At 39.2% G+C, this 27,386-nt stretch overlaps 1 protein-coding gene across 13 annotated transcripts in view; it reads right to left on the reverse strand.

The window, feature by feature from the left end:
• The window catches only part of RALYL (RALY RNA binding protein like), a 499,528-nt gene that overhangs the window by 106,814 nt on the left and 365,328 nt on the right, over positions 1-27,386 (reverse strand). The window contains exon 1 of one of the 13 annotated variants that reach the window (XM_033126909.1): positions 13,572-13,646. The exons of the other annotated variants lie outside the window; for them this stretch is intronic. The gene's annotated coding sequence lies outside the window, so the exon portion shown is untranslated. Of the gene's footprint in view, positions 1-13,571; positions 13,647-27,386 lie in introns of those variants that run through there. 13 annotated transcript variants of the gene reach the window in all.

Raw genomic sequence — 27,386 nt, forward strand, 5'->3', positions numbered from 1 at the left:
TGGTGTACATCTCTGAACCCAAGGGCGGGAGATACCATGAAAATTACTCACAAAGTGTGAGGATTTCTACGTGAAAGGAAGCCTGATATCCAGCTGCACGCCTGGATGACTACACAGTCACTCTGCTTGTGTGATCTTCCTGGTGCTTCCTGCAGAGCAGAAAGGGGACGGGGAGAAGCTGGTGGGATGGTCAAGTTCAGAGGGCCAAGAACCAATCACCTCTTTGAACTCGTAATTCAAATCCAGGTTCTGCATGGGCCCAGCAATACCAAGTATGAGCAACCTATGAAGAGCGGTGGGGTTTGTGGCCACAGCCTTGCCTAAAATTGTTTCAACCTGGGGGGCAAAACGGGGCACACATCAGAACACTTTGGAGTGATGCACCAACTGGGTCTCAGACCAAAGGCCTGGTCTCACCACACACCAAACTCCTTGTCGAAGGAGCCTTTTCCGGCCATCACTCGTATTTATCTTGGTCTCATAAAACAGGCTGAAAAGCAGAATGATGCAGCCACAAGAGGACAAACACTTTTCCAAGGTCAGATATGTAAGAAGACACTGTCTGTAGTCCTGTGGTCTCCTCTTCTCCCCACACAATCAAAGTAAGAGCAGGGGAGAGAGACGAGGCACGGGGGGCAGGGAGGTCACGGGCCCACTGCTGCCCGAAGGCCTGGTAGGCCATCTTCAGCCATGGGCAGAAGCCTAACACTACCCGTACAGGCACAGCAAGAGAGAAAGTGCCTGCGTCCCCACACAAGCTACCACCTCAGTCCGGGAAGCCTGGGTTCAGACTTTCACGTGTGAAGGTAATTTCTATCTTGTTAAAACGACTGCATTTTGTTATAGTTGCCTAATCTCTACCTAACTAATACAGTATGGATGTGTCACTTAAAAAATGATCCTTCTCTTTATTTAACCGAAAACTGGTCCCGATAACGTTGAATTAAGAGGCTTTCAGTGTGTTGTAGACGCTCTGCAGATGCCCAAATATGCTAAGTCTTTTCTCTTGCTAATTTATGCCCTGCGATTTTTTGCCTGACTAGTTCAAAGCTCGGTTTAGCTCTCATTTCTTGTGGACCATTTTCCCCGATTCCTTGGAAAGGGTCCTTTGACTGTTCTGTTTGGATTTCCCTCTTTCCTTATATTAGACCATTATATTTATTAGTCATCTTCTATAAGAGACAAAGCTTAACAGTTTTTCAGTATATAGTAATAGGTGTTCAAAACTGATTGTAAAATAAGTAAATACATGACTCAAAAAGAAGGTGAATAGATTCAGAATTGTTTAAAGTGATACAGCCATAGGACTAGAGGAAAACTGTTATAAGCGATGAATTACACAGAGACGTCAGTTGAGACACTAATAAAATAATGTGGATGAAAGTGAGAAGGTTTTAAACAATGGCAGTATCTGGGGTAAGGGACACTGGACAAGGTCACGACACTTATGTTCTTTCAACTCCCATGATCTGCTAGCAAAGACTCCCTCCATCTAGAGTTCACTGTACATTTCTTTGAACATTTGGTACATACTTTTGTTTAACTTCACTGTCTCGCCTAACTAATTATTGGACAATGGGGAGCTTAACGTATTGTGGAGTCCATGTCTCAGGATAGCACTTCTGCCACTACGGAGAATTTTCTTGTCAGAACGTAGCAAGAAGAAAATGATCAAGCTAATTGCAGGGAAGCAGGCGTTAGGGCAACTGAGGATTACCAAGGGAATAGAAAGGAGACGAAGGACAGTAAGGACGTCCTGTGCGATGACACTTCACACCGGAATCAAACCAATATCAAAATACAATCAACAGGTTACATAGTAATATTTTGTATTAATAACAATACGTGGAAAATTTTGATTATGGTTAGCTAGGTCCATATTATGGAACAAATATTAATTAAGCATTTGCATTCAACCTGGAGCAGATTCCAGATTCTGATGAAAGGATTAAACACTGGCATAGTTTGAGGACAAGATTCAAAGTAGATCTACTTGAAGGGATTCATTCATCTAGAATGCTAACATGACAGACATGTTTTACTCTTACCTGCACTTGTTTGCTACCGGTTTCAAAACCATTCAAGAAAATACATCACTTCCTTTGTTTTTATGTAACTCAAAAAACTGCAGATATGGGGGACACCAGGCAGGATTATAAGAGATCATTTTGTTCTTAGAGATTTTTGCAAAGATTAAAAAGCAGAGGAAGACTAGACCTCGATAACATCAAATTCCATCTGAGCTGTTCCTCTCTTATCTGACTTGTCTCCATCCATATCATGCAAACATTATTCCAGCTCACACTGGCACGCCGGCACACTGCACATTTTATTTGACAATTAGGTAAATTGTGCCGAACATGCCACCCTTTCTACCTGCAAAAATATGCTTGTGTTAACGAACACTCTGTTGAGTCATGGCCAAGACTTAGAAGAGAAAAAACATATGAAAAGAATGCAGAATCCTCTCCAGAAGTAAAAGGCTGAGATGAATTCATTCAAGCGGTACTGGAATTTACCTGAAACTTAAATGGGGTTACAGAATCATACTCCCCTAGCTCATCAGCTGGAAACAGTCTAAAGGGATTCAGATACAATGGGACAAGGTTTCTCTAAGTGGCAAAACTAGCTCTCAGCTGAGAAACGTAGACTTTGCTTTTGACTTAGCATACAGAAATTAGCGCTAAGGAAACTTTCAGGGTGTTTACTTGTGATTTGGTCAGAAGTTGAAAGAATGTAGGGTCCATGGACTTTCTCTTTGCCCTCAAATATAGGATTAAGAGAGAAATACCTATATCATCATCTTGGATTTTGTCTGCCTACAATGATAACTGTTTTCTTTACCTAAGTAACCATTTTTAAACCCTGAAAAGATGAAAAAATAAGAAGAGAAGTAACTAATTAAATCAAGACATTACTACTATTTTTCTGTTAAATTTAAATATTTAGTGTAATCTGTTTAACTTGTTATTTAAGGTATCTGAAACAATGATTATACTTTAATAAAATTTATAAGAACTGCTTAGGAAAAATTTGCATGCTACGTTTATAAGTCTTCCTTTTCATACATTTAAAATATTGAGAGAAACAGAGGTACTAGAGTTATAGATTTAGTGTCATAAATGTTCAAAAGAACATAATTAACTGTTTGTAAATGGGATTAGCTTTATAGGGGAATTCAATCTCTTAAAAGAATGAATTTAAACATTAATCAAAGAACATGTAATCATTATTTTAACATAATTACCAAGTCTATAAATTGAATTTAAAAGTATGTAAGATGAATGAACCTAAATTATTAAGAAAATTAAGACTTAAATGTGTAACTTTAATAAATTGCATATTAATTTAAATAAAAAATAACAAGAATATCTACATTCAAAATTCAAGTTAAACATTAAGTATCTTAAATTGTAGCCTACTTTTTGATTACTGAGTACATTTTACTAATTGTTTTAAGTGACTCTATTGTTGCTGAGTGTATGAGATTCAGGATCGAGGTATATTCTGACAGATTTCTCTCTATTTCTTCAACTTTATGCATTGAGCTCATTTCTTGTTGAGCTAATTTGGGGCTACCCTATACCATTTTTTTTAATGTCATTTCTTATCAGGGAATAAATAGATTTTCCTTTTCTACCTATAAGCTACAGGAGAGCTGTGTCTAGAGGCTTAATCTGATAGAATAAAAGAATCAAAGGGCCACTGTTTATGGATCAGCACTGATCCCCTTATTTTCTTTTCACTGAATGCCATGCTTGGCTTATGATTTGATGAAGAAACTGCGGTGCCCTTTCTGGAATAGGTAATTACTCTTAGCAAAATGATCGGCGTGCACTCTGACAATTTGAGAAAGGTAAGATATTGCTCAACGTGCTCAAAGAAAGCATCACTAAAATTTCAGAGTTCTCTGTTTTTCAATATTCTCATTTTTATTTCTGATATAAGATACTGCACCTATGCCAACCTGGTCATGTAGTTGAATTAGCACTAATATTTATTGGGAAAAGTTAACATTATCATTATTTTACATTTTCTTTTGAGTGACTTCCCCCATCCTGTGAGAGATGTCTACTATCTTCGGAGACGATTCTCTTTGAGATTGCAGGAATGCAGAGAGAAAAACAGTCTACTTGTAAATTTTGGTATCTAGGGTAGGCATTTTGAAATTGCAGTCAGAAAATAATCTTGAAAACCAGGCTTTGTTGAGGGATAAAAGGATTTCCTCTACTCTAGTAAATATCAAGAGACACCTGCAGACTCACCTAGGTTCTTCCGTAGCTGGAGTGGCTATGGTTCCACTGATCTGCCTGAAGCATGAGGCTGCTTGCCTCTGGAAGAGGAGTGATAGGTAAGAGAATTGCCTTCCAGAAAACACAGAAGTGCAAACCGCACGCTGTGAGCCCCAAGGGGCACAGGAAGGATGACACAGGGACAGAAGTAGGTCGAGGGCAGTGACATATAGACGTCGTAAACCCAATAGCTGGCTTGAAGGAAAAAACAAAATGAAAGAGTTTTTGCTCAGTTTCATGGGGATTCTGGAAGGAGAGGGCCTAGGAGGGTATTCCTTGCATAAATGAGATGCCTCACTGGAGTCCAATTCTATATAACCACTAGCAAGTGGGAACCTCACGAAGAAAACTGGAGAGTTGTAGAAAAATAAAGAAGCCATGTGTTCTTTGCACTGCTGAGCTGTGGAGAGTAAATCTGCGATGCCAACTTATACAATATGGCACTTGGTCACAGCACACGTGTGTCCCTAAAAATGACTGTACTTGCCACATTACACTACAAAACCCACAGGATTTATGGGAAAAATCAGGTTGTTGCACAGCACTCAAAACTTCATGAGAGCTACATTAAAACAAACAGAATCCTGACAAAACGTAGCACAGTGTCATACATGCGAAACCATGAAGAGAGACGTACACATTACAGTCAACATGGCACTTTATGAGAAGATCTGACACTTGCACGGGGTAGGTGGCCTTGGAAGGGTGGCAGCCTGTGAGTGACCTTCAAGAGGTGGAGGAGGGATCTGAAATCACACTGACCCTTGTAACACCAGATATGGTGGGTCTGAGGTGGCTGGTAACTGACGAAGTGCTAGGTGTGTGAGGGATGTGTGTTTGAGGTGTGTGTGTGTGTGTGTGTGTGTGTGTGTGTGTGTGTGTGTGTGTGTGTGTGTTTGCGGAGCGGGGTGTGTTCCTACCCGGCTGGGCTCAGCTGGGTGAGTTTTCTATGTTCACCTCGTGCTTCTCCAAATGCAGGAACGGGAAGTTCCCGCCATGCTCATACTCCTTACTGCCCCACTTACTTTGGAGCAGAGACACCATTTCTGAACAAGCATTGCGACAGAACCGCCCACACGACCCGGTTTTGGCAGCATCCTCCATTTCCCCCCATCTCTCTGAACCCTGAGCATCACCCCACTCCCTCCGGCATCTCGGCTCCTCCACGTGGAACGCTCCGCTCCAATTTCAGCATCCCCGGAACAGAAGGCAATTCTGGACCAGGGTTGGGGACCCTCCTGGAATGACCTTGACCTTGTTGTATGTGGTGTAGGTGGGCGACTGTCAAAGTGTGGGTCACGAATAGCACTCGACTGCCTCACTGGCTGGAGGCTGTTCTTGATGACTCGGGGGCACAGCCATGTGGCTTCTGGTTCCTTCCCTCCAGGCGGGCAGCTGGGCTGAGGGAGCCAGTGCAGACGCTCTGTCCCTGAAGTGAGGCTTCCTGCTTTGCCTGCGTGCGGCTCCAGGGAGAGGCCGTGCAAGAGAAAGCCTCAATCCAGCAGCACTTTTAAGCCAGAGAAGCGACCCTTGGTTTGTGTCTGGGCGGCACACCGTGGGGCTCAGACTGGCCGAAGTGGGAGCCTGTGGGGTCAGGGTGTTTCCAGGGTTTGGAGCTTAGAGGGACGGAGCTGCGGAGTGAGCCGTGACCAGGAAACGTCCACTGGGTCTCCCCTCGCTCTCACAACTCTCCAGTCTCTCTCTCTCTCCTCATTTACTTCTATTTTTACGTTTTAAATTGTGATACTATACTATACTATACTATACTATACTATACTATACTATACTATACATACATACATTTGTAATAAAAATTTGCCATTTAAATGTCCGTTTCCGTGGCATTATGTACATGCACATTACTGTGCAATCATTCCCACCATCATCTCCAGAACTTTCCACCTTCCCAACTGAAACCCCACACCCATTAAACACTCATTCCCCACTCCCTGCCTCCCTCCCCACCCCCCAGCCCCTGACAACCACTCTCCTACTTTCTGTTTCTCCGACTTTGGCCACTCAAGGCACCTCGTTATCCTGGAATCATATGACACGTGTCTGGCTGATCTGAGCAGAATGCCTTCTAAGGCTCATCTGTGTACAAGCCTGGGTCACGACTTCTCTTCTTTTTAAGACTGAGTAACAGTCCCCTCTCTCATCTTCTTCTAATGTTGACTAAAACGGGCCACACTGCTTTCTAGACGTTCTAAGTCTTGGTCTTCTGGGTTGCAGCATGGACGTAAGTATTGTCTTAATAAACTTCCAGCCCTGCAGGTTGCCTTCAGGCTTTTCTTCTACAGCTTCTCCGACACATGCAGTGACTCTCCAGCTGTGACTAAAACTGGTGACTGAGACGTTAGAATCCCTTCCTTAGACCAATATGTTTTCAAATAGGGAGCATGAACTGACAGTGTTTCCACAAGAGGCACGTTTAGCCTGGTGCTGGGAAGACAACCAGCAATAAAGCTAAAGGACATTTCCTCCGGTCGTCGTCGTCGCTTTCATTTTCTCATACTCACTGTGATGAAATTGCTTTCCATGAAGGAGGAAGGAGAAAGGAGAACCCCAATGCAAAGTGACCTTTGAAGCGGAGGAAAGAGCAGAGTGAAAAATGTCTCCATTTAGCTTTATCCTGTGTCGGGAACCACTATCTTATTTTAGAATGCTGTCATTTTAAAGCTTTGAAATGCTTTCTATAGAAATGATGACATTAATCCTACAGTCAATTTGTCTGAAGTTAGCAAGTGCTACAGCTATCAAATGTGCTCCAAAAATAATTGAATACATTTTTAAAACTAGTCGATACTGTGACTGTAATTTCTTTTTCTCAGGATTGCCATGAAATAGCAGAAGAGAAATCACTCTACCAGGCACCAGAAAAGGGATGGAGAAACGGAGTGACACCAAGCTTAATGTAAATTGACGACCTCTCTTGGTTAATAAGTACCTTTAACCTCTGCTTTCAATGATTTTGCGCCCTGGGAGCACGTGGAGTTTAGGACAGCCAGCTATTCTTTCCTGACTCAAATGGTGTGCACCAGTCGCATGATGGATAACCTAACCTGACGGCTGGAGCACACCTGAGCCCCTGTAACACTTCCCCAGGACCCATGTGTGATGTATTGTCCTGGAAAGAAGATTCTCCCCCGGGAGACGTTCCATTATACCTGCACGTCCTCTCTTTTAATGCTTGGTGCATATCAGTCATCACCTGACCTGGAGGTTTGGTGTCCACCTCTCCCAATTTTCTCTAGATCTTTCCTACTCCCCGGAGCCTCAGTTGTGACCCACATGAGGAAGGCAGAGACTGAAACAACTTGCAAAAAGAGGTAATGGATTATGTGGATGGATTCCTCTGTCTCTTTTTTTTTTTTTTTTTTTTGGCATATAGTTAACTTCTTAGGATTAACCTTTTTTTAAACAACACATATTTTTGTTCCGATTAACTTCCTGGACTATACGAATAATTACATTTTAAAAATGTATTGGTCCTTTATTCCATGCTTGTAATTGTATGTTATTTGCTAAGGACATTTCTCCAGAAAAGAAAAAAGAAATTAATGATAGTTTGAAATGTCTCAAAAAATAAGAAAGTACTGTGTGGTCTGGACAGCTGACTCCTTTTGTTGGCAGCAGCTTTGGCGATTATATATATAAAAATGCTAACTAATTGTCCATGAAGGTATCCGTTGCTGTGCTGTGTATTTATCCGTTAAAACCATCAGGCTGTAGTCTAATGCCTTGCCAGTGTTTCTCTATCTCAATGTGTGACAGACAAGGTTGTCAAGGACATTAGAGCTCTGCACAATAATTAATCCTTATCTGGCTTCTTGTTTGCATCTTTTCGCCTCTTCTTTATCGACCCATCTTTCTCGTCCCTCCTCTTCAGCAAACCCCCACCCCACCCACTACCCCACCTCAGGCTCAGGGGAAAGGGAACCAACGTGAAAAAGAACATATGGCCTTGGATAGCCTAGGACATTCTAATTTCCCAACCTGGGATGATACCGGCCCACATTTGTAGTCAGCTAGCAACTAAAAGAATATGCAGTAGTAAAGGTTGTAAAAATGAAATCTCATTAAACTAAGCATTTCCTTTGACAATGAAGGATTGTGGGAGGGGCTGCATTCTGTGGCACAAATTTTGTTTCTTTTCAAAGTGGCATTTTCTTCTGTAGGTTACAAAGGGATTCTGGGTGATACCACTGCAGGAGCCCCCATGGGAATGGAGAGGTGGGTCATAGCCTGGAGGGGATACAACAGGCGGTGCCCCAAGAGGGGCTGACGGGACAGCCACCACCATCTTTCCACCTCCTACATGAGACAGGATGGCCTTTCTTTTCCAGGCCTTTTCTAAGCCTCATCCAGGGAATGGTACTAACGATTCCTGTAAAGAACCACTCTTCCAAGTCCATTCTGGGGACTATGGCTTAATGAACCAAAGCTCCTTTTCTGATGGCCCCTTAATTAAAAACAAAATCAAAAATGAAAACGCCTTCTCTCCTTCCTTGTTTCTTTCCCTTCTTCCTTCTTTTATTTTCCTTGCAAGACACTTCAGGCCTCAGAGGACATAATGTGTTAGCATATAAATTATCACAACAACCCAAATAGGTGTCCCCTGGCACTTCAATTATGTTAGGAACATAATCCGCTCATCACCTACGTTTTTTTACAGGAACTTGTCATCTCTGAACCACCTAGGTGAGACTAGGCTGGCTTTCGCTTACGAAGCTTGTGCCAGAACAAAACAGAAACTTCTGGGCATTTATGCAGAGCCATCAACCTTACACAACATGGGACTCAGTTTTTGGGGTTCATTTTTTTAACCTCCGAAGTTATAATACAAGTACGAAAATGTGTTTATGGGTTGTGGGCATATCATTGAAACCTGAAAGCGTTTCCTTTAAGTTACTCACTTTTTTTTTTGAAGAATAAATTACACTCTGTTGTGTAGGTCCTTTTCACCTTTACCAATGACCTTCAGGTACTTAGTCTTTTGTCCTTTCTCAGTGCTTCAGCCTGCAGAGTGCAACCGACTCTCCAAGTTTCAAAATGCTCATCCCACGGATAATGAATCTAGATTGTTCAAAATCTTTCACTTAGTTTGTAAAGCGTCCTGTTTCCAGAGGGACACTGTGCACAGCTAACGTACAAGGTGGAAAGCTGGTTATCTTCCTGCCCTAAAGACACCTTTTCATCAGTATTAGCACTAAGGTCTTCCCCAAAGGTTTCCACTCCGTTAGGTCACGATTCTTAGACTCATTTGTCATCTCTTTATTTTCCACATTTATGTTGGAACTCAGCCCTGATGATACAACTCTTCTCTATTGCTCTAGACCCCACTCTCAAACCTATCACAACACACACACCTGAGCTGTGTAATACTTGGATTTCTTCTACTGTTCATCTTATTTATGTTTATTTTGATCCCTTTTTAATATCATTTCATTCTTTTTATTGAGGCATCCCAGTTAGTTTCGACCGTCTTTTGTATCAAAGTTTAATCTTAAAGAGTCCCACTGAATAGTTCCCAACCAATAGTTCTCAGCCACATTTTCCCAAGGTGATCTTTTCATTATTATTAAAAATGACTCAGCAAAATAAGTCAGACAGAAAAAGTCAAGAACCATATGACTTCATCCATATGTGGGATATAAAACTGAAAGCAACAAATGAATAAGACAAACAAAGAAACAATAACTCATAGACGCAGACAACAATTTAGTGGTTACCAGGGGACGGTGGGGAGGGGGTTGGTAGAAGAGGATAAAGGGGGTTAAATGTATGGTGACGGAAGGAGAACTGACTTTGGGTGGTGAATACTGCAATATACAGGTGATGTATTATAGAAATGTACACCTACACCTGAAACCTATGTAATTTTACTAACCATTGTCACCTCAATAAATTTAATAAAAAAAGAAAAAAATGACTCATTTGCTTCCTTCAGGTGAACCACTTTAATCCATCCTCCAAATATATCGCTAATTGTTTCATTCAGGATTTTGCTCAATCTCTTCTATCTGAAATACCACTCTTTCCTGCTCAATAATTTCCATTATTTTCTTCAAGACACAGATCAAAATATTTCTCCTTTAACAATGCCCTTTCATTCATATTTATACTCATTTTCTTGGCATTTATTTAGTTATTTTATTTTACGTGTTTCTATTTGATCTTCATTTTTCCTAGCTTCTTTTGTACTGAACTATAAGCTCTTTAATTCAATTGATTAATTAATATCTGAGACAGTTCTCTTTCCAGTGATAACACAATGGCAAGCATTTGCTAATTGTTTATGAACCCACAAAAGAAAAACATAGCATTAGACCTGAATATATTCAGCCAAGTGGAATAACATCCAATGAGCTTAATTCTCAGTGGAAACTATGGAAGAAGTAACATACAAATTTAAACTTTCAGAGTAAAAATTATATCTTAATAATGGATTCAAAAATTATTTGTAAAATTTCCATTATTTAATTTTAGATCTTTGCTGACAATTCCAAAATCATCTTCAAAATATGGCATGAATTCATACATTAACAAAATAGTTCCAATTTTATGGGCCTTTCATCTCTTACTCGGCCTCATACTGAATGGTGAGTTTAGGAATAAATGTTTAATCTTACAATTAAGTTCCATCAGTTAAGAAAATAATCAATCCTAAATCCCTCAAAACTTGCAGAGATTAAACACTTATTAATAAGTTTGTACAGTTACTATAGACCACTCAATTTAGCTTCACGTTTATCATAGTACTATAGTTATTTCTAAGACCTTATGCACACACATGATTAGAGTTGTGATTCTGAGTTATGGTTCACAGTACACTAAAGTAGGTCCAATTCCTGTAGAGAAATATGTTATTATCTATGACACTCACGTTAGTCACTGTACATAACTGTGCTGTGTTCAAGACGTAGCTATGAAGTTAATATCATTTATGCTTCCCAAAATGATTTTCCCACTTAGGGAGGTGATTAAAAATATAAAACAAGGGAGGGCATGAAAAGTATCTGTAAGAGTATTGCTGACAAGGATGCAAGTTCAAGTTTGAAGTGTGTCTGTACGTTCTATCCCCACTCGCTGCTAACAGGTCTGCGATGACTCAGGGATTTCAGGAGAGCGTTAAAATGTTCAGGTTGGTACACAGATGAATTGCAGCCTGGCTCCTCTCCTGCTTACATCTCTTGAGGACTTCTTGTTTATGCGTTTCCTCTCTTTTCTCCAGGAATGCCCTCCCCCTCTGCTGCTGCTTCTGAATTCCTAATCTTCAAAACCCAACTCAGCAGCAACCCCCAGCCTTCCCTGAGGTCACTATCTGATTGGGATGGTGTCCCTCTGGCCCCCATAGCACTCTGGGTTTCCCTCTATCACAGCACTTAGTACAATTATTGATTCATATATCTGAGTATTTTATTTGGCTGCACGTTCATCAAAGGAAGGAATTATAGCTAGTTGACCATGTATCATCCATCACCTAGCACGGTGCTTCCACAGAGTAAACAACCAATACATTGTTAATGAAAATATGTGACTTATTTTCATAAACCAGATTTGAAAATTAGTCTAATTATCTTTGAATTATACTATGCACATTTCATACAGGCATGTTTTTTATTAGCTATGTGTTCCCTCTGATGGTACTAGTCTTCGTAATTATACTAAAGTCTGAAATAACCTTTGGTTCTATAGGGAAATCTGCTAGATGTTGATTATTCCGATTGAAAGGGAAGAAAATGTTATAAAGTATCTCCCTTAAAAGCTTGACTATTAATTATACATAGGGTAATATTGAGCAACGCTGCATAAAGGTCAATATAATATTAATATAATATTTATATTTGTTAACATACTTTGAGTTAAAATGAAATCAAGCATTTATTTACTTTTAACAAAAAGTTAAGTATAACTGTTCATGATAATAACTAATAGTTCTGTGATTCAGAGTTTTAAAAATATTTCTGCCTAAATGTGTGGTGATTTACACCATGGCATTTAGAATCAGACAGAAACTTCATGTCTTGGCCTTTTCACAGTTACCTCTTTGAGCTACTTAACCTCTTAACCTTAAGTCACAATTTCCTCATCTGTAAAATGAGAATTGCCTAGTATAGAACCTGACAGGTAAATATTCCATGAATGTAGCACTATTTTAGTACTAATCTTAAGACCTCTCTGTCTTTCAAAACCTGTAGAAGAGCTGGATAGAACTTAAGAAAACACAATGAAATACTAATTGTAAAGATGTTTCCATATTAGGGGTTGGCGAAGGGATGTATGATATCTATCATGAAGTAGATAACAATAAGAACAATAATTGCTTTAAATAGTAGGTTAAAAAGCTTTAGCTACGCATAGCAAGCAAGTCTGAACACTAAGAGACAATAAAAAATGGTTGACTATTTTCTTGGAAGGCATAAAATTCCAAATCAACAATCAAAGTCAATTGTAAATTACTTGAGGATGGACTGCGAAGCATTTTGTTTGGAGGAATTATAGCTCAATGGAAAAGGAACTGTTTACCTAATGATATTCACACTGGTAGAAATTATGAAAATCTGATGTTTCAAGTGCCTAAGCTATTCTTACATATTTTGCATGTATACTTCATATTTCGTGTGTCCCATAAAACTTGTTCAATCTCTCAGTTTCTATAACATGGAAATACTACTAAAATTCTCAGGGGGCTATATTCTGGCTCATACTGTCCTTTACTTCGTTTGAGTTATTCCTCAAATTGTACTTTCTTGAAGATGAGCTTTTATATTATCTTCTTATCATAAAGATGCAAAAATTTAACTGCTGTATCAAACACCTTGCCCAGAATTGGCTGTCAAGACATTTAACACATACTTTTTGTGCTGATGTGGAATTCGGGTGTGCAAACAACACTAACTCATCCCAGTATATTTACTGCACTGAAAAAAATAATCAGTTGGAATAGTGTGCTCATCACTGTAATTTTTTGCTCCCGGTGAAATTAAAATGATCTGGTCTCAAATCTTCCTCCTACATCTCTCACAATGCTCGGAAAGTCTGGCTATAGTTTCTGGTTGAGTATTGCAATTTTGGAAGAGACTATTTTGAGGAAATAATGTGTCATAACTGCATGTGTTTGACTTTGTAGTATTTTAGGACTGACTGGAAAGGCTTGGCTCAGGTCAGAAATAAAAATTGGAATGCTTGAGGAGACACACTCAATGACATCTCTGAAACTGTATCTCTCTGTCTCAGTGTTTGGGTCTTAAGGAAAGGAGCATGATTTTTACTCACAGTTGGGTAGTAGCGTCCTCCTTTTAGGGAGATTAATTCAAATTCAACCTGAAGCTTAATTCCTGGCTGCAGAGCACCTCAGCGTGTGAGTGTCCTGATAAAAAGAGTCGATAGTCAGTGTTCCAGTCAAGTAGACTGGGTTTCAGGCTAGCACACCAGCCTAAGGAAGAGAACAGTACACTCGGGTACAAACAGGTTAGAATCCCAGTCGCTTAGACTGAGGACACGCAGATGGGGTGAGACTCAGCTGGCTGCTGGCACATGGAAAACTCCTGCCGGGGTACAGGGGTGGACTGATACGTGGCTAAACTGGGCTCTCTTTGGTTTTAGGAGCCATGCCTGGTAGAGTTCGTAGACTATATTGAGAAGAAACTGTAAATTCTTTGTCTATAAGTTGCGCTGCTTTTTAACTCAAGAAACTGTATTATGAGTTGCTAGGATTTTTCTCCTTCTGTCCTTCATTAATTTTTATTGCATGACTGCTTTGTGGCAGACTCTGTTCTAGGTCCTGGGGCTACAGATGAAGACCCTGAAACAGCAATGCAGGTAAAAGTGCTGAGAATTCATGATCCAAGGTGCTGACATTCAGGCTAATTTTGGGGGGTATTGTTGCTTTCAGTACTGAGAAGTGTCCGAGGTGGCAATGGGGAGTCCGTCAATAGGACAAGCGAAACTCTGCTTCTGTCCGTCTGTGGCAAGAGTGTCACTGAACTTCCTGATATATATATCTCACATTTATATATTTATTGTGCTGTAAGCCGTGACTCACAACAGCAAATTAACATTAGTCTTTTCCAGCCCATATGTTTAATTTGAAATTCATTTATTTAATGTTGGCTCTTACCATTTTTATCCCTGGGTACCTTGGTGTCACTTATCATGATCCCTTTACTGTGATAGCTTCCATACTAACCATGTTTTTACACTTATCTCTACCTTCAGCATTCACGTTACCAAATCCCCATGCATCATTTTCCCGTTTCACAGACAGCATTATTTTCAGTTAGAACAGCTCAAATACAGGTATCTCTGATCAGATTGCTCTTATGAGAATAATCAACACCGCCTTAGTGGCTGACAAGAACAGAAGATCACGAAACAATGTGGTGCATTTTGGCATCCTAGGACTAGCTATATTACTTCTAAAATCCTATTTATAAGTAGTGCATGATATACAATTCTTTGCTTTTGCAACTGGATAGTTCAATCCATAATACACAAAATATAACTCAGTTACATTATGCAATTTTAACAATAAAAAATAGCCAGGGAAAGATGTTTCTAACACTATGCCTTAAAAATGAAAGAAAAATTCACCTTTGTCATGAACATTCTCTTAAGGGTCAAACTAATAAACACAAACTATAGTCAAGTTTGTTGCTTTAGCCAATTATAATTTTTTTAAGGATAATTTTTTTTCACTCTAAAAACTGTTTGTTTGCCAGAAATTTAAATGATGTGGTACAACAGGAACAGAAAATGGAAATAACAACTGAAGTGATTAGGTGGAAATAAACCTGGCTGCCCACACGCTGATTCAAATAGACTGCGGAAGTTGTATGGTACAATCTGTGCACATAAATCATGCAGCTCGCACACAGAGAATAAGACTTCTTTGCAACACAACCCCAAATAAAATAACTGCATACCGTGTTTTCCTGAAAATAAGACCTTGCCGGACAATCAGCTCTAATGTGTCTTTTGGAGCAAAAATTAATATAAGACCTGGTATTATATTATATTATATTATATTATATTATATTATATTATATTATATTATATTATATTATATTATATTACCTGGTTTTATATTATAGTAAAATAAGACCGGGTCTTATATTGATTTTTGCTCCAAAAGACGCATTAGAGCTGATTGTCCGGCTAGGTCATATATTCCGGGAAACAGTATATTTCAAACAAAAAATACTTTGTATATAGGTCAAAACTCCCATTTATTTTGCAGCAACAGCAAGCGATCGTTCTGCCTTTTTAATCTGTTTCTTAGTCTCCTTTGAACATGTGGTCCCAAGGTGGGTGACGCTTACGTTGCGTGCAGGCCAACCATCGTATCTCCAGGTATTTCGGTGCTGACCACCGTTTGACACGTGACGGCTGTGGGCATGCGCAGTGCTAAGGGTTTTTACCAACACTCCCCATTTAACCAAACAATCATCTGCTGTACATCCTGTTGCCATCCCTAACATACAGACGAGCAAACAGGCTAGTGGGGATAGAGAGGCATTCCACCTGTGGGCTGCTTGGTGCCAAGACCAGCACGGTAAAGCTCAGGCTAAAATTTAGATTTTTTTCTTATAAATGCGACCGTGTTATTTCCCTACTTCTTGCATCTTTAGGACGCATTGCATCCTTCTGTTTCCAGTAGTAACACTAATATTATATACTTTTGACATCATAGGCCCTCACATAGACCATTGGGCTGATAAACTCCACTTGACAGGATAGAAAGATCAGGAATAAAACCACGGACTGTCAAAATGGAAGGGAACCGTACGGCTGGATGAATTTCTGAATTTGATGCCATGAGGAAATCTGGGGATGGGATAGGTGAATGGGAATGTGTATCGTAGGGGAGTGACAGATGACACACATGACAGACACTAGGGTGGTTGCCTGTACCTGCCGCCGGAGCCATAAGCTGGTGATTCACCTGATTATTCCTCAGTCTCCATTTACCCCACAGCAGTAAGCATAACTATGGGCCAAAGGTAACGAACAGGATTGTGGGCCACAGCTGCCATTTTTATTGGTCATTCTGACTTTCCCTCAACTCATATCTGACTCTGGGCCCCAAAAAGACCAGGATAAAAGTAGACGAATTTTCAAAAGAGGCATTTAAAAATCATGATTATTAAGTTGTCAAGTAAATTATACCTTACACCCCTTTTAGGTGCTACCTAAACATTGAAATGAATTTTATTTTTATCGATTTATACGACAAGACATTCCCCTTTCAATAAATGTTAGTGTTATTTTTTTGAGATTGCTGATATGTTTGTAGTATTATAATAGGTTTCTTTTTTTTTGTACTCTCTCTGTGTTAAATGTTTTATAAGGATAATTTTACTCGCTATATTGTGACTATGCGTTTTTATCTGATTGGGAAAGAGAAGCTGTGGAGCTTAAGGAAATGGCCCAAGGCCCTGCACTTAGTCAGTGGAGGGGCTGGAATTTAAACACAGACAGGGCTGTTACTCATTCACGGTCCACTCCACAAATATTTACTGAACACCGACTTGCCCCTCCGTGCAGGTTCTAGGAACAAAACACGATTCCTTTGTCCTGGAGCTAGACACACAGGAGGGGCAGATACGAAGCACGAAAACACACTTGTGAATACACATGTACCCAGAGGCCAGGGCTACACAGGGAAAGCCAGAGCTGTGACAGCCCATCAAAGGGACACCTCCTCTGCCCTGGGGCTCAGGGAAGGTTCCCGAGGCAGGTACTTCTGCCTGAGGTCTGAATGCGCGGCAAATACAGCGTGGACAGTGGGGTTGGGGACTGGTGAGCGTGTTCCAAAGGTCATGGCATGAATGAAGTCCCAGCCTGCAGAAGGACCAAAAAGAGCATCCCTGTGACGGAGGTGCAAGTGCCAACAGAACACAGGCGGAAGGTGCACAGGTAGACGCGTCTGCCTGTAGGATACCTTCTAAGTTGTTCAAGGACGTTGGTCTTGTTCTGAGGGCTGTAGAAAGCCGCTGAAGGTTTTTCTGTTAGCATTTTAGTTTTGTTTTGAGGAGCTGTGTGTGAAGATGAGATGTGGGTTTTCAAAACATCACTGGCCAGAGTATGAGATGCATGAGCTCCGGTGTCAACTCTGCTTCCTATCCTACAGGCTGGGCCGCCACAGGCCCACCAGGCTTTCCAAGCCTTCATTTCCCCTTTACAAATTAGAGATGATAATAATACCTAACGCAGAGGGCTGCCATAAAAAGTATTCCATATAGGTTTACTTTCAATCAGATGGGACTTTCAACAAATAAATACTCCCTCTCCCCATGCTCACTTTCTCTTCTCTTCTGGCCCCGATTTCTTCCGCATGGTCTCCTCCTGTATTACCTCTTTTTTCTCCTCCTCCCGGTCCAAGCACCCACCATCATGAGCACCCTGCTTCTCTTCCTCCTCCTCTTCCTTCTTTTTGGTTTGTTGACATATTCATTCATCTCCACGTGATTTTTGTCATTCCTTCCTTTGTATTAGCCATTCTCTTTTCCAGTCCCATCACCACCACTGACTACTAGCCTTTGTGATTTTACTTCTCTGCGAAGAACTGTGTGGTCGCCTCTAGTCTCGCCACCTCCGAATCATGGAGGATGCTCCTATCAAATGACTGTTCCTTCACTACTACTAGATCGGCCCCGCCGACCTGCTCGGAACCCGTCGTAGCTGCTCATGGATGGAACGTGGGCTGGGCATGGGGAGAGGGGCGAGGCCTCTGGAGCTCCAAGGGTTGCCTTTGGCTCAGGCACCTGTCAGCTTGGGCGTCTCCCTCAGCATGGAGGTCCTACCTCCTCGAGGCATCTCGCAAGCATCAGCTAAGATGTTGCAATCAGGTGCTCAGCAGTGTGCCTCACGCACGTCGGGAGACACTCACTGTCATTATAGAATGTCCTCCTTGTAAGTTTAACACTGAAGACCTTCTACTCTGATGTCTAGTTATATTCACAGCTCATAAACCCCCTTCAGTGGAGCTAATTCAACAGGAATGCTAACTTGGGGATAGACTTAAGCCCTCCTCATTCTCCAAACACACCTCAGATCTTCCAAGTCTCCTTTTCTGTTTCATTCTTTACCTCCCCCCCACTTCTAGGGACCACAGCCTACCTGTCCTTCAAGCTTTAACCACGGCAGAAAGAATCTCATCTCCTCAGGACTGTGAGGGAATTGTGTACCACCATGTGCTGTGTTTCTGCAAACTTCTTGAGGATGGAGACCATCTCGTGTATATGTACAGCGCCCCTACCAGGCCTAGCATTTCTCAGTGAATAAATTTTTGCTAAACACATGAATGAATTTAATGCTTTTATCACTTAAGAGCTGAGAGTAACTTGGGCTGGTGCCATGAAAAAGACCTGGTAAAATCTGGCAAGGGCAGAACAAAAAAAAAGAACAATTTTTTGGCATGTGGCTATCTTATACCAAGAGTAATAAAGTAGATTATTCCTGCATCATATTTTTTTGGGGGGTTATCTTATATAATATGGCATGCTTTGCTTTCAAATATGGATTTAAGCTGATTTCTGTTTTATCTAACACACTGTTGTTAGATATGGAATGGTGCTGTTTTATTTCTCTCTTTTGAAAGCCTAACAGGGTTTAAATCATCGCAGGTTAATGATTATTAACCTTTAGTTATGGTGCACAAAAATCAAGTAAACTGCTACGTAGTAATTAAAACACCTCTTCTGGACTTTCCCTAGTTTTTCAACCATTGTCCATAAGAAAGACATTACGAAGGACCACACCTCCCACGAGTAAGTTATGTACATTAGTTACGTCACCAGTGAGCAGGCTTGTCTACCTGCACAGTTATTCAAAGTGAAGGTTGTTCAAGGATTTCTTGATTTTACATATTCCAGTGGCTCTAAGGCCACTTTACATATCTGGGTTTACCTATGTAACAAAGATATCCTTTAGTTGTCTGAACATTTAATGAAGTGGCCATATTTTATTGTTCTATATCCAATGAAAATATAAGCCTACTTGCGTGGAAAGCATAATTATTTTCAGAATACTCATTTTAAATTTAAAGGAAACTGATGATTTCAAACTAAGATTGCTCGGTGTTATTAAATGTGTTTGCTACTCCTGTATGCATCCAGGAAAAAAAAAACCATAAAATATATTTATGCAGGTTGTTTACAACTAGATTAAGCTTTTCATCATTTCCAATGTTTATGAGCAGAATATATAGGAATCTGTATCATTCCCTACGAGCTTCACTTATCTGGGTTCTGGCAGTTTTATTATCTCTCATAGCAACTCATATTTCTAAATTGAAGGACTTGTAGACGTATCCTACATAATGTTCACACTCAACTAGGACACGGTGAGTGTAAAAATTATGGTTGCTGAAGAAACTGAAAATTAAAATTTTTAAAGAAACATCATTCTTTTACGTGTGAACAGATGTATTATCTACCAAAGGACGTGACAACACAGCTTTGATTAAAGTGCGCCTCGAACTAATGAATGTATTTTAGTAGTCATTCCGATCTTATCAAGGTTCTTGTGTAATACCATCCTTTCTCCTTGGTGAACTGACTAGATTGATTGGGTTCATTGTTCAAAATAATTAACTACCATTATCACTAATCACATTTCTACAGTAATGGGAAAAGAAACAAGTGTGGCCCATATCCACTCTTGGCTGGTCTTTTGACATACCAATGTATCTTCATATATTATTTAATGACCTTGGTAATTATGTTATATATAGAAAGAGAAAAAAACTGTGCTTAAGCCCCTTACTGAAAGATGAAAATGACATTTTTGACAAAACACACTTAAGTAACATCAGTACTCAGATGACTGAAAAATAGAACTGATTTTAGCAGATCTTAGGCAGTGGGGAAATTATAGAATATTCATTAAATACATACAATTAAAGTATATATAACCACCTTACCTGCCATAAAATTTCGACCATGATAAATTGCAGGCTGATTGCACATCAAGAAAAAAAATGAAGGAAAAAAAAATGAAGCTGTGCTTTATAATTAATAGGTGATTTCAAAACAAAATATTCTTAGGTCTAATAATACTATTCCCATGGAGAAAATAGCATTGAAGTATTCCATTGGGAAAGATTCATTAAGCATTATAAAATATACAGGGTATTTCTTCTCAGAGTTTCATTATGGACTATTGATTTGATAGTTATCTGGTGAACTTCCAAGCATAAATTCCAGAAAAATGAGGGGCTTGTCTATAAAATCTTAAACTACAGAATGTGCATAGTGTGGGGGGAAATGAGGAAATAAGATCCAAAGGAATAATTGAGAATTTTAACCAATGCAATTGGTTATTACACTGATAAAATATGGAGGAGGATTTTTAATTTATTTGGCTTGATTTTAAAAAGATTTGGCAAGTATTAGAGTAGAGGCCAGACACGTTGATTTAGCAGTCCTCAATCAAAGCCCGTGACTCTGGGCTTTAAGTCAGAAATTGAGGAGATGGATCCCAAACAAGTGTCAAAGATGGTACCTTTAAAGTTATTCAGAAACTGGAATAATAGGTAAGACATTTTTCCTGCAACATACATAAATAGATGGCTAAGTGAATACCTTTAAGAAATGTGCTTAGCACTCTAAAGGGGTGAATAAATGATGAGGAATTACTTGTAATTCAGATATGCAACCTGTTTTTTATAAACGATGCATTTGCAATACTTACTAGATTTCCAACCATGCAGACGAGTATAGGTTTAAAATGCACATTTTTAGAAACTGCCTAGAATACCAAGGAATAATTTTATTAGAGGTAAATATATGTGTTAATTTATTTGTCTTACTGAAAGTGAGCACAATAAGTTTAAAAGTATAATAAAATAGAAGATAAAAACTAAAACCAAAGACTCAACAATATTAGTGAACTCATTCATTTACTCATCCACCAAATGCTCACAGATCCACCATGGGCTGGGTGCAGAGTCAGGTAAGATGATACAAAGATTTCTGAAAAATGTGGTTCTAGTTTTCGTAGTTGACTGGAGAGAGCTTTGCAAAGAAAGAAACATGATTTACAGTATGGCAAGCACTTTACTAGAGATGATAAAGGAAGATGGGAAACCATATAGGAAAAGGTTGTGTGGGGGAATTGTATAGAAAAGGTGGCTGTAAATAGGAAGACAGAACATCGCAATAATAAAAAGAACTACTGGAAAATTGACGCTAGTTATTTAAACATAAGACAAGAATGTTTTCATGTGGATTTCTATTAAGCCTTCCTTTATTAGTAATGAGATTATTATTATTTTTTTAGAATGAATTTATGAGTGCTAAGTAAGCCCCTAGGCCCCCGAAGAAAGAGGAGGACAGGTACATTGCTCACTGCTTCGGGTGGGTAATATAACAAACCCTGTCCTCCTCCATGAAAAGAAGTTAGTCTAGGCCATGCTGTAGTCTGTACGAGTCTCTGTCATTGTTCGGTTGCATTTATAGAAAATGGAGCATAGCATCAAATGAATATATGGACAATTCTGTCCAATCAGATCCAAGTCTACGAAACACCATGATTACATGTGACGAACATGATAACTTTAGGTCCAAACTGGAAGTACATTGCTAGGTTTGTGCTTTGCACTGTACATGGAGGTGTAACATACATGCGTAATAAAAAGCATAAATAAAAAATAAAAATAAAGTAAAAAAATACTGTCATCCTAGCTCGACAAAACTGGAAAATTCCCTACTAATTTAACTCATAGCAGTATCTTAATGCATGCTAAGTCTTCCTCAATGAAACAAGTCTTAGATTCATTCATGATAAGCAAATAACGTTTCTTACAGAAGTTTTGTCACACTTATTCTGCTGTCTTGAGGGAAAAGACAACACACATTCTTAGATCAGGGTCCTTTAAATTACCTAAGATTTAACGTGTGTCTGCTAAAAGGAAAAGGAGATAATGAAAAATATTAATCAAGACGAACTTCACATCCCTCTATGACGCCTTTTATGAAATTGGTGATATTTTGTATTCTGTGAAATTCTAGGTGTGCAAACTTGACACTTGATCAAAAAGAAAGCTAAACTGGTTAAATTTTATTGCCTTTCTAAATGAAAATGAAAACAAATAATGGTTTATTCAAATATAGGTGCATTCTCTTTTGTATATGAAGGTGTCACAAGCAGTATGACACAAATTTTATGTGCATAGACATATAAATACATAAAATAAATAAACATAGCAATATGTCCACTTTCAGTTACTGTAGCTCGGATGGCAGTGTAATGGCCCTACTCTGGTCTGTCTTCCCTCTTTCATCCAGTGTTAGCTTGCAACCAGGTCCTTCTCTGAAGGAAGGCTGGTCGGGGTGACCACAGGGGTCCATGATCCAGAATAAGGACAAACCACCAGAGCCATGGAGATCTCAAATCTATGACCTTGGATGGTGGAGCTTGGTGCTCTAACCAACTCCGGTAAGAAGCTTGAAATAAACTTATACAGCACATATTTGGCTCTCAATTCTTTACTTTGCTGCTCTAACAATTTTATTTATTTATTTATTCATTCATTTGTTTATTTTCGTTCAATTACCAAATCCAGAAGGTAAAATGACTCTTCAGTAAAAATTCTTGGAAATCTCAATTATACTCCGAAAAGAAAAAAGTGTAGCATGGAGAGAGATCCTTTCAGCGTCTCTGCATTATTCTAATGGCTTTTTTTCAACTGTTCCCTTCTAAGCTTTTATGTCAGAAATTGGCCAGTGCTGAGAGAAAAGTTTGTGCTCTAAGCATTCAGGTCAATTTAACGGCCAGGATTCATTACTGACACAGACAGTACATATTGGAAACACTGAAAGCCTTTCAGAGAGCTTTCACCTGCAATGACTTTCCACGTTCTGGAAATGAGGTCACTTTTAGTTACAATCCAAGAATTTCCCATTGATACCACTACTAAGTCGCAAGAATAATGGAAAGGAGGATGAAAGGAGGGGAAGAAGATGGGCAGTGAGGTCACTGTATATGACCGTTCTAATTATATCCCCGGATTTAAAAGTGGCATAACAAATTAGTGACACAGATGTATTGTACATGACACGAGGTCTTAATTTTCATAGATTCAGCCAGTATATCCTGGACTCGAGTCAAGTTACTCATTCTAGTCTATGTCTTTGTGATGTTGAGGTCGAAAAAAAAATCAATCACTGAGTTACTGCTGAGATTAATAGCTACAGATCGGTGGAGAAACAAACAATTTGTTCCTCTAACTGATGCAAAATTGATTTAAGGAATCATGAAACCTAGCAGCACAGCCAACCCTGGAGAGGGGGAAGAACTGAGAATGGAGAGAGGCAAGTTTTAATTCTGAATGTGTTACCACCCAAAAGTCTTCAGTTCTCAAAACATAACGACACAGCATCTTTAAGCTTTCAATCCACTAGAAATCAGCATAGTTGCTCAATGATTAGTGCAACAGAAGTCCTTGGGAGAAAGCCGCCATATGCATTTCATGTCGCTTCCAAAGTGTGCCTTCAATTTTGGGTAAATACTGTTAAAGTACCCAGGACATAATATAAGCATTTTTAGGTTCCTTTTACCAACTCTTATGAAATAAGTAAATTAGAGTTGTTAGTAGACAAAATAAGTCTAACAATTGAGACCAAAAAGGTCTTGGCAGATGAATATCACTCATGGACATTTATGAATGTAAAAAGGCAAATGATATTTTATCAATAGACTATGTCAGAGTGATGTATTTGGGGCAAGTGACTGCCATTTCTAGTTGCTGAAAGAGGTGCCTAAGTTAAGCCACCTGTTCCTTTCAACCTTCAGCAACTATTGATCAGCGGCTCCCTACAGCCAAACCACAGTGGGGACACAGCAATGAAAAAAGGGATCTGGTCTCTGTCTTCCAGGGATGTTACAGCCAAGGACTGACGCATTATAATTTCCACACAGTGCACATGTAGGATACAAAGGAACACATAAAACGATCAACTCTACTAGCCATGAGGAGCTCAGAGAGATTAATCAGTAGGAGGTGACTGTCTAAGCCGGCACCAAAGGATGAGTAGGAATTAACTAAGCTAGGAGGGGTGAGTGTTCTAAACAGAATAAGCAACATAAGGGGTTAGTGACGGAAAGAATGCCTCAGAGAACAGAAAGAAAATTCAGTAGCATACATACACTCAACTGGAATATACATACGGAGTAAGATGGCAAGAAATGAATCCGCAAAGTAAGATAATATCCGATCAAGAAATGCCTTGAAAGTCTTTTTAAAGTCATAAAATTAGACAATGCTTTCTTAACATATGTTTTTGTGCAATGGTTGAAAAGAACCAGTGAACGGATTTTCCAATCATTGCACAAAAACGTATGTTAAGAAAGCATTGTCTGACTCTGGGTGGAGAACCTCACATAATGCAATAGATGGATGATGCATTATAGAATTGTACACTTGAAACCTATGATTTTACTAACCAATGTCACGCAAATAAATTTAATAAAGATACTAAAAAAAAAAAACCCACCAAGTAATAAAGTCTACATGGATAAGTAACATTCGGACTTTCAGTTAATACTGACATAGGAGCCGATCCAGAATAACTCAAAGGAACAAGCAATAAAACTTTTAGTCGTTAACACAGGGATGATGCTCCCTTGTGAACTGAAATCACCCCTAGACATACTTGGTTTTTCAGGAAATCTGGCAGTTGAAGTTTATTTGAATTAGGACAGATAATGGAGATACACCCTGCCATTCAATAAGTACAACAAAATCTTAACCATTACATAATAACCTGATTGGTGATCTGTACTGTTTTACATTTTAAATGGAAGTTAATAAAATATCCAAGGCAAAACAACGTTCTATGAATGTCAGTCATGACAAATAAACATAGCGGAGAACTTTATCATTTTTCTTAACTCATACCATTTTGTAATAGTCATAAAAAGCTCAATAATGCCTGAGAGCCATAGATAACTTCATAGAGTACCTTAAACTAACTTTTTTACCACATCAACATGGCAATGGTTAAATATTTGTTCTAAAGCTATGCTGTTACTAAGTACATGAAAATCTACGACGACGTACAAAAAAAGTGTCCCCTAGAAAATCTCCAAAGACAAAACTTCCTTGACAGTCTTATTTCAGGTATGTCTACACAGGCGACGAATGACAGTTACAAAGATTAATGGGATACAGTAATCAGTGTGGCGTACCTCATGCATCCCCAGGTTTAATGATCTCGCTCCCCAAATGAAGTTATAGTATCCTAACTTATGTGATTCCACTGAATTACAATATTTGGAACACGGCTTTGGGAAAAGACAATCACAACAGATATTCCTTATACCCTGCAACCCATTTCTAAGATAATATGGGTAAAAATTAATAATGCGGGTAACGTACTAAGACTTTCAAGCCCCAAACCAGTTGATCTCTTAACATCCAAATAAGCAAGGCAGGGCTTACTTAACTGGGCTTGAAGTATATGGCAACTTACCACCATTGTTAATTACTGCCAGTTGTAATCTAGGAGAAATGGTATTACTAACGATCGGTGTCTTTCCAAACAACTGAATAGGTGAGTTGTCCGTTTCCACAGGACAAAATCAACTTATAGCATCTTTAACCTGACGGACAACTGTTTTTAGCATGGTTCCAATGTCTGCGGACTCATTTCCATAGACCCGAAAGAAATCCTCAGCAATGAACATCTGTGATCTTCATGGCACAGTTTCTTGCATCTTATTCCTTTGCTGGCTTACTAACTTCTTTCTTAAATATCCAAGCAACAAAGAGTATTTTTAAAGTAGAATTTTAAATGGTTTGTTTTTCTTTCAATTTTAAATAAAATTTTCACGTCCATTTCAGTAGAATTCCCTCTCATCTCAAAATCTAGCTCGGGTTCTGGTGAATAATCTGAAAAACATTTCTGTCTAAATAGTGAATAAACAAACACATGTAGAACCTTCATAGAGGGTCATTGCCACAGCCTTTTGGGGAGATTCTGTGCCCATTCATCAAATCTGAGTGTGTCATCTGTGCTAGAAATGATCATTAGGAAAAGGCTAGTTTCATATAAATAGCTCTAGGAGGACAAATTCAGTGCTGAGGAAAAATTTTATGACCACTTATAAAATTCAAGTGACGATTTTTCTCCTGTTACCTTAGCAAAGCCAGAAGTGAAAAAAAGTAAATGCAATTTTCCTTGCACTCCAATTAAAAAATGTTTTCTGATTTTTGTATATTTTTATTTAATTGTGAATCCATCCCTCATTAATTACTGACACTATAAATTAGGTAGAACTCAACGTTCCAGGTGGCCTGCAGGCATTTACAGGTGTTGTCACGTGTGTGGTATTTTACTTTATGTTCCATTTCATGATCATATAAAATACCTAAACTGTCATAATCTGAGGGTACAGATAAAGGGTAAGTTATGACTATATGCTATATATTTAAAGACAAATGAGTTGAAAGAAGCTGTTCAAGTACGGAAGGAAAAAGGGCATAAACTAGTCAGCCGGCTACGTGAACCCAGCAGAGGTGACTCCAAAGTCAAGATTCCCACTGCCTGCGGAGCCTGTTAAGAAGACAGACACAAGCAATTTGAAGAACAATGTGTGTTTGTTTAAGGAAATACATTCAGCTGTTCCTCTATGGCAGTTTCAAGTTCATTAGGGGTCAAAAGAATCATATAACATAAAATACACTTATAACACTTTCCAGTGATAAGCAGCCTGAGGCATGAAATATATGCCACACTCTCCATAAGGAGGTTAAAGAAATAGATGTGGATTTTATCTTTATTTTCAACACAAATGAAGTTCTGGAGCTAACATACCGTCAATGATAAGGGGGCCATTGAAACCTTGAGTCAATATTAACACATATACAATGTAGCTCTATATAATGAAAGGTGTCAGGAATTCCATGGTCAGAATGAAAGTGCAATTCAGAAAATAATGCCAAGAAAATCAATAACTACAAAAAGGAAAATGAATCAAAAGGTTACGTCCCCCCAGTTTAGCTGTTCTAGACCAAGAGGGAGAGTGAGTCATTCTGAACTAGTAAATGCCAGCAGAGCACCCCGCTTTTCTAAGTTCTGGAAACCT

The sequence above is a fragment of the Rhinolophus ferrumequinum genome, chromosome 14 (genome assembly GCF_004115265.2).
Source record: "Rhinolophus ferrumequinum isolate MPI-CBG mRhiFer1 chromosome 14, mRhiFer1_v1.p, whole genome shotgun sequence".
Classification (NCBI taxonomy): domain Eukaryota; kingdom Metazoa; phylum Chordata; class Mammalia; order Chiroptera; family Rhinolophidae; genus Rhinolophus; species Rhinolophus ferrumequinum.